Here is a 19,146-nt window from a genome sequence, read left to right on the forward strand (position 1 = left end):
GGAATTAAGTCCAAACCACAATTGTATTGAATTATCAAAAAGAGTTCAAACTTGCAAGAATATAGATAATATGGGTGAACACATGTGATTGAACTTTTGAACCCTCACCGGATGTGTATCCGCTCTATTCACTCAAGTGTTTAAGGGTTAATTCACTCAATTCTCTTCTAATCATGTTTTCCAAAATTTGATTTTCTTCTAACAATCAACACTTATTTAATGCATGCATACATTCATCATGAGGTCTTTCATTTAGGTTGTAATGGGGTTAGGGTCAAGGTAGGATCATTTATGGTTAAGTGGACTAGGATTGAATCTTTGATTAACATAGACTTTCCCACCTAACCTATATAATGACCTATACAAGTTCAAACTACTCTAACTACCCATTCTTCACTTTTTCTTACATACTCATGCATTCTTATTTGGTTCATAACACTTATGCATTGATTCCTTTTTATTGACTTCACTTTGGGGCATTTTGTCCCTTCTTTATTGTGTTATTATTTTTTTTTCTTTTCCATCATCATTTTTCCAAAAAATTTTTTTTTCTTTCTTTCTTTTTCATCATTTTCATTTTTTTTCTTTATATATATATATTTTTTTTCTTTTTTTTTTCTTTCAAACTACATACAAGAACATCAATGCATAAGGTCTTTACATTTAGTCAATACATGAATATGTACCCAATTCCTAAACATAAAAGTGTACTACCCCTTTTATCCCATCCAATGTTCCCAAGCCTCACCAACTTGAGTAATAAACACTCTCACTAGCCTAGGCTAATCAAAGATCCAAACAAGGACTTTTCATTGGTTTTCCGCCTTGGGCTTGTAATGAGCTAAATTGAGAATAAGTTGGTTAAGCATAGGCTCAAAATTGGCTAACAATGGAATATAAAAGGGTTGGCTATTTGGGTAAGTGGCTAATGAAACAATGGTCTCAATCATATAAATGCATAAATACAAGAAATAAATGGATATATAGAATCAAGCAAATCAAGGATTATAATCATAGAAAGAGAACAATTTCACACAAGAATGAAAAATAAGTGGTTATAAAATGTAACCACATCAATAGGCTCAAGTCTCACAAGCTTGTGTTCTCAATTCAATACATGCTTCACAAGGTATGAAATTCAAGCAAGTTTTCAAAAATTCTCTTTCAATCAATTGGGTTAATGCCCTCTATTTAAGCTTCTTGAAAAATCTCAATGTTTGACTAAGCATTGTTGTGATTGAAAAGTTCAAAAATTTCTTAGTTCACCCTTCCCTTTTTTCACTTAAAATCAATTTCTTATGCAAAGAGGGTGACTAAGTATTTGCAATTCAAAGTATGATTTCTAATCACAACCACAACTAAAAATAAAGATAAACAAAATGTATAAAGAAAAAAATCCAACTAAAAGTACGGAATCCATCATCCAAAATATCTAACAATATCCAAAAGCATCAAAATATCTAAAATCCAATAGAAGCAATAAAAGTATCCAAAACAACTAGAAATGCATCAAAATATATACAAAATGTGCAAAATAAGATAACTAGGCTGAAAAGTTCACCGGTTCCCAAATAATGCGTTCCCAAATAATGCTACCGGTGCCCTCCCCACACTTAAAACCAAGCATCGTCCTCGATGCTAAACCGGAGGATCAGTGGGAGGTACAACGATAGGCGCTGGCTCTGACTGTGGGACCGGCTCTGCCTGAGTCTGTGGCTGCGCTGTAGTGTCAGGGGCATCCTGCTGAACCGGTGCCTCCGCATCCTTCTCCTGATGATCCTGCTCATCGGAGGCTGGAGAATCGGGAAGCGGAGGTAGCTCAGCACCCAAAGAAATAAGAGCCTGGTCCATCCGATCCAAACGGCATCTAACATGGCGTCGCTCGCGCTCTAGGAATCGGAATAGACGCTGAACCAGGAGATATGTAGGCTCAGGGGCAGCTGTAGGATCAGTAGATGATGAAGGAGCTGCTGTGGAGGATGATGGGGCAGCTGTAGGGGCCGATGGTGAAGGTGTCCCAATGACAGCTCTAGCCCGAGAACGACGTCTAGCGAGTGGTCTCTCATGCACCCAACCACCCCAGGGGATAGTAACCTCCCTGTCATCAGCATCAGGGGGTGGTGGTCGCACATCATCGTCCAGCCATGGGACCTCTGCCAGGGCCGCCATACTCGTGACCAAGGTAGGAAACGGGAGTAGGCCACGAATATGCGCCCACCACATACACTGTCGGATAAGCCTAGGGAAAGAGACCTCCTTCCCCTCCATCACACACCCAATCAGCAGGAGCATCTCCATAGGGATCTCAGAAAAGTGGGTGGTGGGTAGGACATAGCAAGCGAATATCATCTGCCAAGTCTTGGCCTCACGACTCAGATGAGTAAATAGCATCCCTTTCGGCTTGGTGTTGTTGGCATCCATAACCCATGTGGCATCTGGTATCCCAATAACAGTCCTGAGTGCCTCATAATCAAAAGTCATGCTGTGTATGGCTAACTCAGCCTGCTGATGGGCACACAGCTCATCGGGGACATGGCGGCACTGTAACGCCTCCTCAATCGCAGTCTCAGTAATCATAATCTCCCTACCCCTCACCTGAACCGAATCCAAAGTTGGGCGGAAGAAGTTGCAGTAGAATTCCTTCACCCAAGATATATTGATATCACCCAATTCCTGGTCAACAAAGTCAATGCCCAAATCAAGGATCCGACCGGTAATGGACCGTCTCACATCATTAGGTAGAAGTAACTTCTTCTCAATGTTTAGCTTTGTGGTTCGATATCTAGAAAACCGGAGCTCACAGTATAGGTTGGGGAATTTGTCCGGGTTGGTGGAAGGCAATAACTGGTTTTCTTTTTCCTCATCATTCAATGGGTTCTTAGCATAATGCTTGTAGATGGAAGGAATAGAGGGGGTAGAGTGTTTTCTCTTCTTTGAGGTAGTGGCTATGGCTTTGCCTTTATCCGACATCCTGAAAAAAATATGATAGAAGATATAAAATATTTAGCATGTAGCAAAGAAGGCATGTTCAGGATACAATTATCAAAGGATAATCATGATGTTGCAATGAATATGCAAAAGTGAACAATTAAACCAAAAGAAATTGCAAACTTCATCAAGGTCAACAACTCATCTTCAAAGGCAATAGTATCATCATATGCTTAAAAGAATTGTTAAAAATGGTTAAAGGTGAGTGGAAGTTAGATGGTTAAAGGAATTAGTAAGTTAGAAAAGTAGATTAGTGATATGATGATATTGGTGCGCAATGAAAAGAAAAGTTGTGGTTCATGTTCACAGTGAATAATGCAAATCTGGGAAGTCAAAAAGAAACGGAATGTTGCCCAAAATTGAATTAAAGACCAAAATGAACTAATTTCCTTGAAAATCGGGCAGCATTCCGGCTTAAAATTGGACGTTCCCGGATAGAAAATTAGCACAATTAGCACAGAAACAACATCAAACAAGCATAGTAGCAATGGTATAGTAATCAAGCAACAAGAATTGCATAAGAAACAGTTCAAAATTCAGCATACAACATCCAAATAGCAGACAGTAAATTAAGCACAAACGGAGCACTTATCAGGCCTAGAATCCTCTATCCAGCCCTAGCTACCTAACCGCAAGTATATCTATCTAACCTAACATACAAAATTTGAATTTAACTAACTAACATACAATTAGACTAACTAATAGAAATTAAAGATTAAAAGAAAAACAGAAAAAAAATCGAGTGAAACCTGGGAGCAGAGGAACTGAGTGTGAAAGAGGAATGGGGGGTAATAGGATCCGGAACTGCGCCGCCGTGGACGGTGGCTGGGGGTGGCCAGAAAGGAGTGGCGGTGGTGGAGGTTCGGCCAAAAGAGAGAGGAGAGAGAGTGGATGAGAGAGGACGAGGTGAATGAATGAGGGATAGAGTGCGGCGGTGGGCAGTGGCGGCTACGGTGATGGACGGCGGTGGTGGCTGCGGACAGAGGCGGGTTGAGAGCCGGAATGGAGAGAGAAAGAGAGCGAGTGGAGGAGAGAGAGAAAACATGAAGGAGTGGTGTTGATTGAGAGAGGGTGTGAGTTGGTCGGAGGTGGTGGCCGGCGCAGGTACTGGCCGGCGCTGCTGCTGCGACGGCAGTTGGGGAAGAGAAGAAGAAGAAGAAGGTGAAATGGGGGGGTTGAGGGGGTGTGCGCGACTGCGCAGCGCTCGTCGCACATTAGGGTTATCCCTATTTTTGAATCGGCGCGCGCGCGCCACTTGCGCGTCCACGTCCTTTGATGAAACTTGGGACCTACGCGTGCGCGTACAACGCGCCTGAGCGTGGATGAGCAAAATGGGAAAGGACGCGTGCGCGTACAGTGCGCGCACGCGTGCATGGAGTTGGGCTAGGGGCTTAGAGTTGGCCCAACGCAGGCCTAACTCTCTGGAGAATGGCCTGGAAGTCACGCAATCAGGTCGGCGCGCACGCGGCATTTATGCGTTCGCGCGCATCGAGAGGAATGGAGATCCACGCGTGAGCGTGCAGTGCGCTCTAGCGTGGGATGGCAAAAGAGGTAAAGGCGCGTGCACGTACCGTGCGCGCATGCGTACATGAGATTGGGCCTGAGGCTTAGAATGGGCTTGAGGCACGCCCAACTCTCGGGTCCGTGGCTTAGTTAGGTGGCAGCACGCAAGGGCGCGCGCGCGGTAAGCGCGCGTCCGTGTAAGTTGATGATTTATGACAGATGGCGCGCACGCGGCAAGGGCGCGTCCGCGCGAAGCAAGTTGGGCCAGGGGCTTAAGGTTGGCCCAGAACTGGCTCAACTCTCTGTGGATTGGCTCAATTGTTGCGGCAGCAAATCGGCGCGGGCGCGGCAAGTGTGCGTCCGCGTGAATGTCCATATTCTTAAAGATGGCGCGCACGCACGTTGTGCGCGTCCGCGTGTAATGTGTTGGGCTCAAGGCATAATGTTTGCCCAAGGGAAGCCCAACTCTCGGGTGTGTGGCTCATGGTGCGTCCACACAAGGACGCGTGCGCGTACATGGTGCGCGCGCGTCCACTCCCCCCCTTTTTTTTTTCAGAAAACAAATTGCTGGGTGCTCCCCTTAGTGTTCACAACTCTTATTCACTCAACCATCATACAATTCACAAAAATACAATTTTTGATATTATTCATCTACTACTAAACACAACATGCATGTGACTAAGCTAACAATTAAGTTGTACAAACAAATTGTATGAAACATCTACCTACAATGGTAACTCAAATCACTTATTAAGTAAATTTAAAAGATTGGAAAGAGTTTACCATGGTGGGGTGTCTCCCACCTAGCACTTTTAGTTTGAGTCCTTAAGTTGGACTTATGGGGAGCTCCTCTCAAGGTGGCTTGTACTTGTATTCATCTTGGAACTTCCACCAATGCTTGGACTTCCAATAAGCTCCATCATTCAAGATTAATATCTCCAAGCTTTGATGGAGTTCTACACATACCATGGGCTCCCAAAGTTGATCCTCATGTGTTCCCGGATCCCATATTTTGTCTTCACACCCATCTCCAAGTTGATTATCATTAATCCATGTGGGTGGTGAGCAAGGTGAATTCTCAACAAAGTGACCAAACATCCTTCTAGACCTAAGCAATCTAGTTCTACACCAACTCTTACAATTACGCTTTGAGTATGCAACCATGATGAACCTAGAATGATATTTCAAACCACTAACCATCTCCTTTTTACTCTTAAAGCCACAAATATATCTAAGTTGACCATCCGTTTCAAGCAAACCATATTCAAGGGGAATAATAAAGCTTGAGTATGAGGAATTTACCCACTTGAATGAGAGAGTGGATGGTAGTGGCTTGGGGAGAGGTATTTCCAATGTGCTAGTAAACTCCACTCCCTTGTTTGCTTCTTTGTCAATCTCCACCTCTTCATAAACTTCTTCATTCCCAATCCTTTGTTCATCAACTTCTTCTAACTCTTCTCCATCACTCAAGTCATAAATGGGAGGTTGAGAGAAATCTACCTCCATATCACTTTCAAATTCATTGGGAGAAGGTTCTTCAAATTCAAAGGATTCTTCACCAAGAAGATTGGATGCATGATCTTCATCACCAAGGGAACTCAATTCTTGCTTCATTCCTTCCAAGTCTTCATTCAAAAATTGTTTTGGAGATTGTGCACTTTCCTCCTCAACATCGAATTCAATCTTCTTGGAGGGGTTTTCTTCAATTCTAAGTTCCCAAGGGGGTTCCGCATCTCCTAAGTCTTCAACCAATTCTTCCTCTTCTTCAATGGCCATAGGTTCCTCCAATTGTTCTAACACAAAGTAGCATTCTTCATTCTCCACCGGAGTTTCCAATCTCTCCTTTATGCTATGCTTTTCAATTGATTCTCCACATGTAACCATGGGAGTGCCTTGAGTACTCAAATATTGGGAGACTAAATTGCTTACTACCTTGGTCAAAGTAGCCATAAATTCTAGTGTCTCCCTTTGCATTTCTCCTTGCCCTTGAAGTATAAGGCTAAGGATTTCATCCATTGAAGATTGGAGTGGATAAGAGGGTTCATTGTCTTGGAGAAAGGGTTCATTATAGGAAGGTGGTTCTTCTTGGTAAGGTGGTGGTGTATATTGAAGTGGTTCTTGGGAGTAGTAATCTTGGAATTGTGGTTCCATGTATGGCTCATATGGTTCAAAAGGTGGTTGGTGTGGTGGATATGAATCATGGTCATATGGAGGTGTTTGGTGAAAATAGGCTTGAGAGTGTGGTTGAGGCTCATGTTGAGGATATGACTCATAGGCATATGGTGGTGGTTCTTGAAAGTCACAAGGAGATTCACCATAGCCATTGGATTGGTATGCATCATAGAATGGCTCTTCTTCATAGTGCATGGGTGGAGGTTGTTGCCATGAGGATTGATCATAAGCATATGACTCCTCCCACCTTTGATTATCCCATCCTTGATACATTTCTTCATTGTAATCTCCACTTCCTACAACATAGTTGTAACTACACTCATAGCCAATATGAGAATTCATAGTGGAAAGAGAAAACAAAAATCAAAAGATAATAGAAAACAAGAGAAATAAAATTCTACAACTAGCAAATAAAGCAAAGAGCAAGATATTTACCATGGTGGGGTGTCTCCCACCTAGCACTTTTATTTTAAGTCTTTAAGTTGGACTTTTTGAGAAGCTCCTTGTCATGGTGGCTTATGCTTGTATTCATCCTTGAATCTCCAAGGATCTTTGCTTCTCAATTGGTTGACAGAATTTCCAACCATTTTTATTAAGCTTGGGCAGAGTTCTCCCCAAGATATGAGTCCCCATAGTTGGTCTTCACATAGCGAACCGGGATCCCATATCTTATTTTCGCATCCAACCGTTAGTTGAGTTTCATGATTTTGTCGGATGGGTGGATGGCATAAATGTGGTTGACACAAAGAATTCTCTTTATTCCACCAATGCTTCCTTCTAGATCCATACAAAGTGATCCTTGTCCCAACATCATCCCTATACCTTGAGGCCTTGACCTTGATGAACTTAACACCTACTTTCCAACCACTACACAACTCATTCTTACTTTTAATCCCACAAAGAGTTCTAAGTTGACCATCATTTTCAATCAAACCATATTCAAGTGAGAAATTAAAGCTTAGGGATAGAGATTTTACCCACTTAAATGTTGTATTGGATGGCAATTTGGGAAGAGAGGCTTCCCCACACTTAGACAATGCAAGATCCACGTCCTTGTGCTCTTCTTTAATTGTTTCCACCTCTTCATAATTTTCTTCAATTTCAACCTCATCGTCTTTGTTACGTGGCTTGGTGTTATCTTCAAGAACTTCATTTTGTCTACTGAGAGGCGAGTCAATTTTGGATAGAAATTCATTGGTGAATGAGTTCATCTCTTGATCAACCTCTTCATATTCTTCAATTTCAATATACACCATGCCATTTCCGTCTTCCTTGGGAGGTTGTGCACACTCTTCTATAATTTGAGCTTCATGTCCAATGGGTGAGGATTCCATTGTAGAGAGAAATTCATCCATGATTGAATCCATCTCTTGATAAGCCTCTTCTAAGTCTTCAATGATGGTATGCCTTGGAGGTTGCGCACTGATGAGCGGATAATTTGTACCCTTTTTGGCATTGTTTTTAGTAAGTTTTTAGTATCTTTTAGTTAGTTTTTATTATATTTTTATTAGTTTTTAGTTAAAACTCACTTTTCTGGACTTTACTATGAGTTTGTGTGTTTTTCTGTGATTTCAGGTATTTTCTGGCTGAAATTGAGGGATCTGAGCAAAAATCTGATCCAGAGACTCAAAAGGACTGCAGATGCTGTTGGATTCTGACCTCCCTGCACTCGAAGTGGATTTTCTGGAGCTACAGAAGCCCAATTGGCGCGCTCTCAACGGAGTTGGAAAGTAGACATCCTGGGCTTTCCAGCAATATATGATAGTCCATACTTTGCCCAAGATTTCATGGCCCAAACCGGCGTTCAAAGTCACCTACAGAAATTCTAGCGTTAAACGCCGGAACTGGCACCTAAATGGGAGTTAAACGCCCAAACTGGCACCAAAGCTGGCGTTTAACTCCAAGAGGAGTCTCTACACGAAATTGCTTCATTGCTCAGCCCAAGCACACACCAAGTGGGCCCGGAAGTGGATTTTTATGTCATTTACTCATCTTTGTAAACCTTAGGCTACTAGTTTTCTATAAGTAGGACCTTTTGCTATTGTATTTTCATCAAGGAATCTTTGGATTAATTTTAGATCCTTTGATCATCTTTGGACATCTAGTTCTTAGATCATTGGGAGGCTGGCCATTCGGCCATGCCTAGACCTTGTTCTTATGTATTTTCAACGGTGGAGTTTCTACACACCATAGATTAAGGTGTGGAGCTCTGCTGTACCTCGAGTATTAATGCAATTACTATTGTTCTTCTATTCAATTCCGCTTGTTCTTTGTCCAAGATATCACTTGTTCTTCAACTTGATGAATGTGATGATCCGTGACACTCATCATCATTCTCACCTATGAACAAGGTGACTGACAACCACTTTTGTTCTACAAGCAATCAAGGCTCTAGTGTTTATCTCTTGGATTCCTGATACACGATGCATGGTTGATCGCCTGACAACCGAGTGCTCGCCTGACAAACGAGCCAGCCATTCCGTGAGATCAGAGTCTTCGTGGTATAGGCAAGAACTGATGGCGGCATTCAAGAGAATCCGGAAGGTCTAACCTTGTCTGTGGTATTCTGAGTAGGATTCAATGATTGAATGACTGTGACGTGCTTCAAACTCCTAGCAGGCGGGGCGTTACTGACAGACGCAAAAGAATCAATGGATTCTTGATGCGCATAAACTTGTTATGCTACGATTTTAGGAAATTGCACGAGCGGCAAAATTCCTTCCGGCAAGTGCACCGGTTATCGTCAAGTAAAAACTCACAATAGAGTGAGGTCGAATCCCACAAGGATTGGTTGAATGAGCAATTCGAATTAGAAGTTTGTTTAGTTGAGCGGAATCAACTTTTGGATGTGAATTGCATAAAGTAAATGTGGCAGGAAACGTAAATTGCAAGGAATTGAAATTGCATAAACTTAAATTGCGAGAATTAAGGTGCGAGAAAGTAAATTGCTGAAATTAAAAGGGAATTGGGGGTGATTGCATGAATTGAAATTGCAGAAGGTAAATAGAAAGTGTAGATCAGAAATGGGGAGTTCATTGGGTGTTAGGAGATATTGAAATCTCCAAATCAAAACATTTTCATCTCTTCCTCAACCAATGCATTCATTGAATCTTGCTTGGCAATCTTATATGATTGGATCCCAATTCCTTGGCTCACCAATTCTCTCTAAAAACAAATAAATTCCCAATCCCTTGGTTTAAATGTTCATAAGAAGAGATGATGCTCGATCACTGATTATACCACACAGTTTCATGAACCACAATTTGGTAGGATTACATGTCACAATATCCATCCAAATCCCAATCCAATTCACTGTGAGAAAGCTTCTCTAGCATGAATCCATCATTCCTTTCCCAAGGTTCCGAAGGATTCCAATTATGGGTAGTTTCTTTCCCAAGACAACTACCCAATGGAATTAGATCGAGAAGCTTTCTAACAAAATTCAAGAGAAAAGATTGAAGAAGAAGATAAAAACTATTATTGATTCATTGAATTACAATAGAGCTCCCTAACCCAATGAAAGGGGTTTAGTGAGTCATAGCTCTGAATTCAATTACAAAGTATGAAAAATAGCAAAATGATCAAAAGTTCCAAAAATGTCCAAAGGTTTTTTACTAACTTCAATTCTATCCTATTTATACACTTTCTAAATTGAGCTTCTGTTGAGTTTCTTGGGCTTTGAGGCTTTTTCTTGATTTCCTTTTGCTTTGGGTTTATGATCCATAATCCTGATGAGGCTGTGATCCAATTCTGTAACATTCATTGAGCAAATTTAGTGATAAACAAGTAATGACACAAGACTCAACAAATTGAAGTTCCAGACTCATCAATTCTTCCGGCCCAATCCCATAAACCATGATATTCAATTGGGTTTCATACCATAATACGTTTAAGTTAATATTTGTGCTCAAATGCTAACTTAAACTTCAATATATTTGGCCCAGAAACCCTTTCAAAAGGTGGCGTTTAAGTTGAAGTTTAAGTTTCAGTTTAAGGTTAAACTGAAACTTAAACGTGGAATTGGAAGAAAGCAACCCAGGAGTGTAAAATGTCGAACACGTTTAAGCTTCAGTTTAAGGTTAAACTGAAGCTTAAACGTGGAAATGAAGAAAACAACCCTGGAGGAGCAATTGGGTCGAACACGTTTAACCTCCAGTTTAAGGTTAAACTGGAGGTTAAACGTGGAAAATGAGAAAGCAACCCTGGAGGAGAGAAATAGTCGAACACGTTTAACCTCCAGTTTAAGGTTAAACTGGAGGTTAAACGTGGAAATGCTCCTGGTGCCTCTCTTGCTTCTGGCGTTTAACCTCCAGTTTAAGGTTAAACTGGAGGTTAAACGTGGAAATGCTCCTTTAGTTCAATTCTCATTCTGGCGTTTAACCTCTAGTTTAAGGTTAAACTGGAGGTTAAACGTGGAAATGCTTCTTAGTGCCTTTCTCATTCTGGCGTTTAACTTCCAGTTTAAGGTTAAACTGGAGGTTAAACTCCAGTTACAGCATTTCCTCCTTTCTCATGATTCTGGCGTTTAAGCTCCAGTTTAGGCTTAAACTGGAGCTTAAACTCCACATTTGATATTCAAGCTTCTTTTATTGATTTTGTTGCTTCCTTGCCTAGCCTCTTCTTCCCTGAAATCATCCAAACAATTGCATCAAAGTCTTGCAAAATTTCATGAGAAATCATCCATTCATAGCATTCAAGTAATATAACTAAAAACTCATGGAATTTGCATCAAAATCATACTGTTTGGATGGTTCATTGCTTTGTTGTTCATTTAACCATTCTTGGTTACTTTAAGCTCAAGAAAATGCATACAACAACTAAAACTAACAGAAAAATGCTAGTGAAACTAGCCTAAGATGCCTTGGCATCACAACACCAAACATAATACTTGCTTGTCCCTAAGCAAGTCCTGAGTTATTTGAGAAGAAAGTATGAAACAGAAAGCAATTACATTGGCTATATTAGCAAGCATTTGAAGTTCATCAGAAGGGTTTTATGCAGAAAGTTGCAGCATCACTTTTTCATTCTTATCAGGGAGGATTATCACTTTTTCATTGCATCCATCAAACACTGCTATGGCCTCTTGTTATTCTTATGTCCTTGGCACTTTTTCCTTTCTTTGTTTTTCTTTTTCTTAGAGCTCTTTTGCTCCTTGTTTGCTCAGTGTCATGTGTTGCACAAGCCTTTGGCATTTTCTTTTTCTTATCAGTGCATTACACATATCCACTACAGGCATTTTAGTTCACATTTCTTCTTGAGACATTGGTGCCCAGCACCTCTTTGTGTGACTAAATGTTTTGTATTTAGGTTGCTCTTGATAATGGACTTTTGGTTGATAATCCCGGGTTAGTTAACCCAAGTTACCAAGTGTTGAAACACTCCACAGAACCTATTCATCCAAGCAGATCCTTAATACATAAACACCACAGGCATTTGTCTCAGAAGTTCAAACCATTGGTGCCTAGCTTATTTTCTCAATTTTTTTGCTTTTTGGTTGCCCTTTTTCAGTGGCTTTTTCTTCTTCTTTTTCTTTCTTTTTCATGGCCAAAGACATTTATTCATCAAGATCCATAGACAGTATTCAACTTCTACACAAAAAATGATAATTCTACACTCAATTTCCAGTGAGCTAACTAAACAATCAAGCATGCATACCACCACTTAATTCTACTTGATTTGTCACTAATTGAGCCAAGTTACTTTTGTTCAAACTTTTCTTTTAATTTTTGGAAACAAAACAAGCATGGCAAGCATTTGTTTAAGAAAGTGGAGTTATATCCAAACATCTAGGCATTCACTTTATTCAAAGCAGTAAACCAACACTCATACTAACAACTTCACATTCCAGAAAGATTCAACAATTACAGTTTAAACCAGAAAGAGCATGCTTTTGTTTGCCTTTTAAAGAATGGTCAAGGAACAACACCACCTTGTGAAATTTCTTGTTTCCTCTTTGTTGCCAGGAAACAATTTGATTTCTCCTTCTTCTCCTAGTTGTTGCTTCATGTTCTGTCTGAGGCCCTTGTTTCCTTTCCTGCAAAGAGTGATGAAGTTGCTTGCTTCTCAAGCACTTGAGTGGTTAGCTCAATTATGTATGGGCAAGTGTCTGAGTCTTAAGTTGGTGTGTGAACACCAAACTTAGTCTCCTACTTACTCCTCTGCTCTTTGAATCCTTGAATTCTCCTTGGAATGAAGTTACTGCTAAGGAATTTAAGCGTTTCTGTGATTGTTTAGAATGGTTGTTTCCTTTCATATAATTCAAAGGTTGTTGTGTTCAGTTAATCTGTATGGTGGAACACCAAACTTAGAGTCACACATTCCCCTTTGAATTATTGATCCACGAATTCATTGTTTGGTGTGAAACACCAAACTTAATTCTTTGCAATGCACAGAAACTACTTCACCTTTTTATTGAAACAAATAAAAGAAATAGCAAAGGGGTATTACCTCAGGTTGGGTTGCCTCCCAACAAGCGCTTCTTTAACGTCACTAGCTTGACGGTTGTCCCTTGTTAGGGTGGATTGTAGTGCTTGATGTCCTCTCCTCTCACTATGGAAACATCCCCATTTGATTCCTTCATGATTTCCAAATGTTTCATAGAAAGAACTTTCCTGATTGTGAACACTTGAGGAAGCTGGGAAGGAATGGGTTTGAGGCCAGGTGGGATTGGCAGATAATGACTTGATATTACTTTATCTCCCGGAGAGAAACCTTCAGTGGGAATTTTCTTGTTTCTCCACCCTCTTGGCAATTTCTTTACAATTCTTCCCTCTCTTTTTAGGATTTCTTCGTTGACCCTTATGCTAGGAGGACCCTTCTGATCTGTTTCTATTGATTCTTGTGGCTTTAACTCTTGCAATTCTTGATTGCCTTCAAAGGATTGTTTTAGAGTTTCAGCTGCTGGATTGCTTTCCTCCAAACACAGATGGCTACTATCATCCTTAAGCTTTTCAGGTTCTGGTTCAGGCTCAGATGCAGGTTTAAAAACATGGAAAATGAGCTGTTCATCATGTACTCTCAAAATTAGCTCTCCTTGTTTTATATCTATGAGCGCTCTAGCAGTGGCTAGAAATGGCCTTCCCAGAATGATAGGGTGTAGGTAGCTTTCCTCCATGTCCAAAATGACAAAGTCTGTGGGGAAAAAATAATTTCCCACTTTCACCAGCACATTCTCAACTACCCCTTCAGCTTGCTTTTGAGTTTTGTCAGCCAGTTGTATGATTACATCCGTGGATCTCACCTCATTCAGTTGTAGCCTCCTCATAAGAGTCAGAGGCATCACATTTATGCTAGCTCCTAGATCACAGAATCCTCTGTCAATTTTTGTTTCCCCTATGATGCAGGGGATATGAAAACTTCCTGGGTCTGTTTTCTTAGAGACCATATCCTTCTTGATGAGTGCACTGCATTCTTTGTTCATTATTACAGTTTGTCCTCCCTTCAAAACTCTTTTCTTGCTCAGCAATTCTTTCAAATACTTGATATGTGTAGGCATTTGCTGGAGGATCTCAAGAAAGGGAATATTGATGTGGAGAGACTTAAATGTCTCTAAGAACCTTGAATATGTTTTCCCTTTTTCACCCCCTCCTAACCTCTGAGGAAATGGTGCCTTTGGTTGGTATGTTCCCAGCATGCCTTCCTTTTGCAATTCCTTGGCTTGCTCAGTTTCACTTTCCTGCTTAGCTTCTTCCACATCTTCTTTCAAGATTTTTGGCTCCTTTTCTGAGGGTCTAATTCCTTCTTCTTCTGAGACTTCCTTCAATACTTACTTCCTCTTGATCTTGTGTGTGTATTGCAGCCACTTGCTTTGTGTCTAATTTCCGAGTGAGTTCTGCTAGTTGCTTGGCAAACACCTTGTTTTGGGCTAGAATTGTATCAACATGGTTCAGCTCCATGACTCCCTTAGTGTTGTGTCTCTCTGAAGCATAGTAGTATTCATTCTCAGCCACTGTCTCAATCACTTCAATGGCTTCTTCCACAGTCTTTTTCCTGTTCAATGAACCTCCTGATGAATGGTCTACAGCCTTCCTTGATTCATAAGAAAGTCCATCATAGAAAATATGCAATTGCACCCAGTCAGGGAACATGTTTGGTGGGCATTTCCTTGTCAACTCTTTGAACCTCTCCCATGCCTCGTAGAGCGTCTCACCATCTTGTTGTCTAAAAGTCTGAACCTCAGATCGAAGCCTATTGACCTTTTGTGGGGGGTAGAAACGTGCCAGAAACTTGCTTTCCACCTCATCCCAGGTTGTTAGACTGTCCCTTGGGAATGATTCCAGCCACTTAGCTGCCTTGTCCCTAAGTGAAAATGGGAACAAGAGCAGTTTATAGGCATCTTCCTGGACTCTATTGGACTTCACAGTGTTGCAAATTCTCAGGAATTTGGTGAGATGTTGGTTTGGATCTTCATTAGCACTCCCACCAAATGAACAATGGTCCTCCACCAGTGATATTAACTGTGGTTTGAGTTCAAAATTGTTGGCCTGAATGGGTGGTTTCTGAATGCTGCTACCACAATTCCCAGAGGTTGGGTTTATGTATGAACCAAGAACCCTCCTCTCAGGAATGGCATTGTTTCCATCAACCCTCTCATGGTTGTGAAATTCTCTATCCATGTTGAGATCCAGAGCTTCCTCAAAGTTGTCCTCAGATTCTCCTTCAGATTCTTCTTCTCTCAGTACTCTCTTCCCTCTTGCTTCCCTTCTAAGTCTATGAAGGGTCCTCTCTGGTTCGGTATATGGAGGAGTTGATGTCTCTCCTCTTCTACCTGTCATACACGAACACACCACAAGCAGCAAACAAGTGGAATACTCTTGGTTAATGGAAGAGTATGGTTAGAGCAGATGAGGAATTAATTCAAATAGTTAGTGGGTCAGTGAGTTAGTTGCTTGAATTTAAAGGCATAAGAAGAAAAAGCAAATAGCAGAGTGCAGACATTAAAATTCAACAAGTAACTTGAACTAAATTAACAAAACAAGAAAAATGCTCAATCTAGTTAACTTCCAATTTGAGAATTGTCAATCGAAAACCAATCCCCGGCAACGGCGCCATAAACTTGATGCGCATAAACTTGTTATGCTACGATTTTAGGAAATTGCACGAGCGGCAAAATTCCTTCCGGCAAGTGCACCGGTTATCGTCAAGTAAAAACTCACAATAGAGTGAGGTCGAATCCCACAAGGATTGGTTGAATGAGCAATTCGAATTAGAAGTTTGTTTAGTTGAGCGGAATCAACTTTTGGATGTGAATTGCATAAAGTAAATGTGGCAGGAAACGTAAATTGCAAGGAATTGAAATTGCATAAACTTAAATTGCGAGAATTAAGGTGCGAGAAAGTAAATTGCTGAAATTAAAAGGGAATTGGGGGTGATTGCATGAATTGAAATTGCAGAAGGTAAATAGAAAGTGTAGATCAGAAATGGGGAGTTCATTGGGTGTTAGGAGATATTGAAATCTCCGAATCAAAACATTTTCATCTCTTCCTCAACCAATGCATTCATTGAATCTTGCTTGGCAATCTTATATGATTGGATCCCAATTCCTTGGCTCACCAATTCTCTCTAAAAACAAACAAATTCCCAATCCCTTGGTTTAAATGTTCATAAGAAGAGATGATGCTCGATCACTGATTATACCACACAGTTTCATGAACCACAATTTGGTAGGATTACATGTCACAATATCCATCCAAACCCCAATCCAATTCACTGTGAGAAAGCTTCTCTAGCATGAATCCATCATTCCTTTCCCAAGGTTCCGAAGGATTCCAATTATGGGTAGTTTCTTTCCCAAGACAACTACCCAATGGAATTAGATCGAGAAGCTTTCTAACAAAATTCAAGAGAAAAGATTGAAGAAGAAGATAAAAACTATTATTGATTCATTGAATTACAATAGAGCTCCCTAACCCAATGAAAGGGGTTTAGTGAGTCATAGCTCTGAATTTAATTACAAAGTATGAAAAATAGCAAAATGATCAAAAGTTCCAAAAATGTCCAAAGGTTTTTTACTAACTTCAATTCTATCCTATTTATACACTTTCTAAATTGAGCTTCTGTTGAGTTTCTTGGGCTTTGAGGCTTTTTCTTGATTTTCTTTTGCTTTGGGTTTATGATCCATAATCCTGATGAGGCTGTGATCCAATTCTGTAACATTCATTGAGCAAATTTAGTGATAAACAAGTAATGACACAAGACTCAACAAATTGAAGTTCCAGACTCATCAATTCTTCCGGCCCAATCCCATAAACCATGATATTCAATTGGGTTTCATACCATAATACGTTTAAGTTAATATTTGTGCTCAAATGCTAACTTAAACTTCAATATATTTGGCCCAGAAACCCTTTCAAAAGGTGGCGTTTAAGTTGAAGTTTAAGTTTCAGTTTAAGGTTAAACTGAAACTTAAACGTGGAATTGGAAGAAAGCAACCCAGGAGTGTAAAATGTCGAACACGTTTAAGCTTCAGTTTAAGGTTAAACTGAAGCTTAAACGTGGAAATGAAGAAAACAACCCTGGAGGAGCAATTGGGTCGAACACGTTTAACCTCCAGTTTAAGGTTAAACTGGAGGTTAAACGTGGAAAATGAGAAAGCAACCCTGGAGGAGAGAAATAGTCGAACACGTTTAACCTCCAGTTTAAGGTTAAACTGGAGGTTAAACGTGGAAATGCTCCTGGTGCCTCTCTTGCTTCTGGCATTTAACCTCCAGTTTAAGGTTAAACTGGAGGTTAAACGTGGAATTGCTCCTTGGTGAGAAAAAGTGTCGAACACGTTTAACCTTCAGTTTAAGGTTAAACTGGAGGTTAAACGTGGAAATGCTCCTTTAGTTCAATTCTCATTCTGGCGTTTAACCTCCAGTTTAAGGTTAAATTGGAGGTTAAACGTGGAAATGCTTCTTAGTGCCTTTCTCATTCTGGCGTTTAACTTCCTGTTTAAGGTTAAACTGGAGGTTAAACGCCAGTTACAGCATTTCCTCCTTTCTCATGATTCTGGCGTTTAAGCTCCAGTTTAGGCTTAAACTGGAGCTTAAACTCCACATTTGATATTCAAGCTTCTTTTATTGATTTTGTTGCTTCCTTGCCTAGCCTCTTCTTCCCTGAAATCATCCAAACAATTGCATCAAAGTCTTGCAAAATTTCATGAGAAATCATCCATTCATAGCATTCAAGTAATATAACTAAAAACTCATGGAATTTGCATCAAAATCATACTGTTTGGATGGTTCATTGCTTTGTTGTTCATTTAACCATTCTTGGTTACTTTAAGCTCAAGAAAATGCATACAACAACTAAAACTAACAGAAAAATGCTAGTGAAACTAGCCTAAGATGCCTTGGCATCAATTCTATTCCGGTCTGACCGAGAACCGACAGCTGATTAGCCATATGCTGTGACAGAGCATAGGAACATTTTCACTGAGAGGATGGGAGGTAGCCACTGACAACGGTGAAACCCTACATAAGCTTGCCATGGAAAGGAGTAAGAAGGATTGGATGAAGGCAGTAGGAAAGCAGAGAGACGGAAGGGAAGGCATCTTCATACGCTTATCTGAAGTTCCTACCAATGAATTACATAAGTACCTCTATCTTTATCTTTATGCTTTATTCGTATATCCCTATACCCATTTGAGTCTGCCTGACTAAGATTTACAAGGTGACCATAGCTTGCTTCATACCAACAATCTCCGTGGGATCGACCCTTACTCGCGTAAGGTTTATTACTTGGACGACCCAGTGCACTTGCTGGTTAGTTGTGCAAAGTTGTGTAGTGAATCACAATTTCGCGCACCAAGTTTTTGGCGCCGTTGCCGGGCATTGTTTTGTGTATGGACAACTGACGGTTCATCTTGTTGCTTAGATTAGGTATTTTTTCTTCAGAGTTCTTAAGAATGAATTCTAGTGTTTCAAGGTGATGTTCTTATCATCACCAAAGCTGATTGATCTTCATCAATTTAGCTCTTGAATGCAATGTCCTGCTGAAGCTTGGCTAGCCATGTCTAATTCCTTTAGACTGAAGCTTTAGACTAACATTGCATGATTCCTGGAATTCTCATTAAGAATTTTGATACCTTTATTTTCTTTTCATATAATTTTCGAAAAAAAAGCACAAAAAAAATTTCAAAATCATAAAAACCAAAAGTATTTTATGTTTCTTGTTTGAGTCTAGTGTCTAATTTTAAGTTTGGTGTCTTGCAATGCATTGTTTATTTGATCTTGGTTCTATTTTCAAGTCAATAGTACAGGGAACTGAAGATTCAGAACATGCAGCAGAGGAATTACACAGAAAAAGCTGGGCGTTCAAAACGCCCAGTGAAGAAGGACAGACTGGCGTTTAAACGCCAGCCAGGGTACCTGGTTGGGCGTTTAACGCCCAAAAAGGTAGCATTTTGGGCGTTAAACGCCAGAATGGATACCATTCTGGGCGTTTAATGCCAGGATGGCACAAGGGGGAGGATTTTGTTTTCAAATCAATTTTTTTCAAGTT

At 40.4% G+C, this 19,146-nt stretch overlaps 1 non-coding gene across 1 annotated transcript; it reads left to right on the forward strand.

The window, feature by feature from the left end:
- The first annotated feature begins 14,748 nt into the window (after positions 1 to 14,748).
- LOC130937958 (small nucleolar RNA R71) lies at positions 14,749 to 14,852 on the forward strand. The gene has a single exon (XR_009069146.1). It is a non-coding gene; the product is annotated as a small nucleolar RNA R71 (small nucleolar RNA).
- The last annotated feature ends 4,294 nt before the right edge of the window (positions 14,853 to 19,146 follow it).

Source organism: Arachis stenosperma, chromosome 6 (assembly GCF_014773155.1).
Source record: "Arachis stenosperma cultivar V10309 chromosome 6, arast.V10309.gnm1.PFL2, whole genome shotgun sequence".
Classification (NCBI taxonomy): Eukaryota; Viridiplantae; Streptophyta; class Magnoliopsida; order Fabales; family Fabaceae; genus Arachis; species Arachis stenosperma.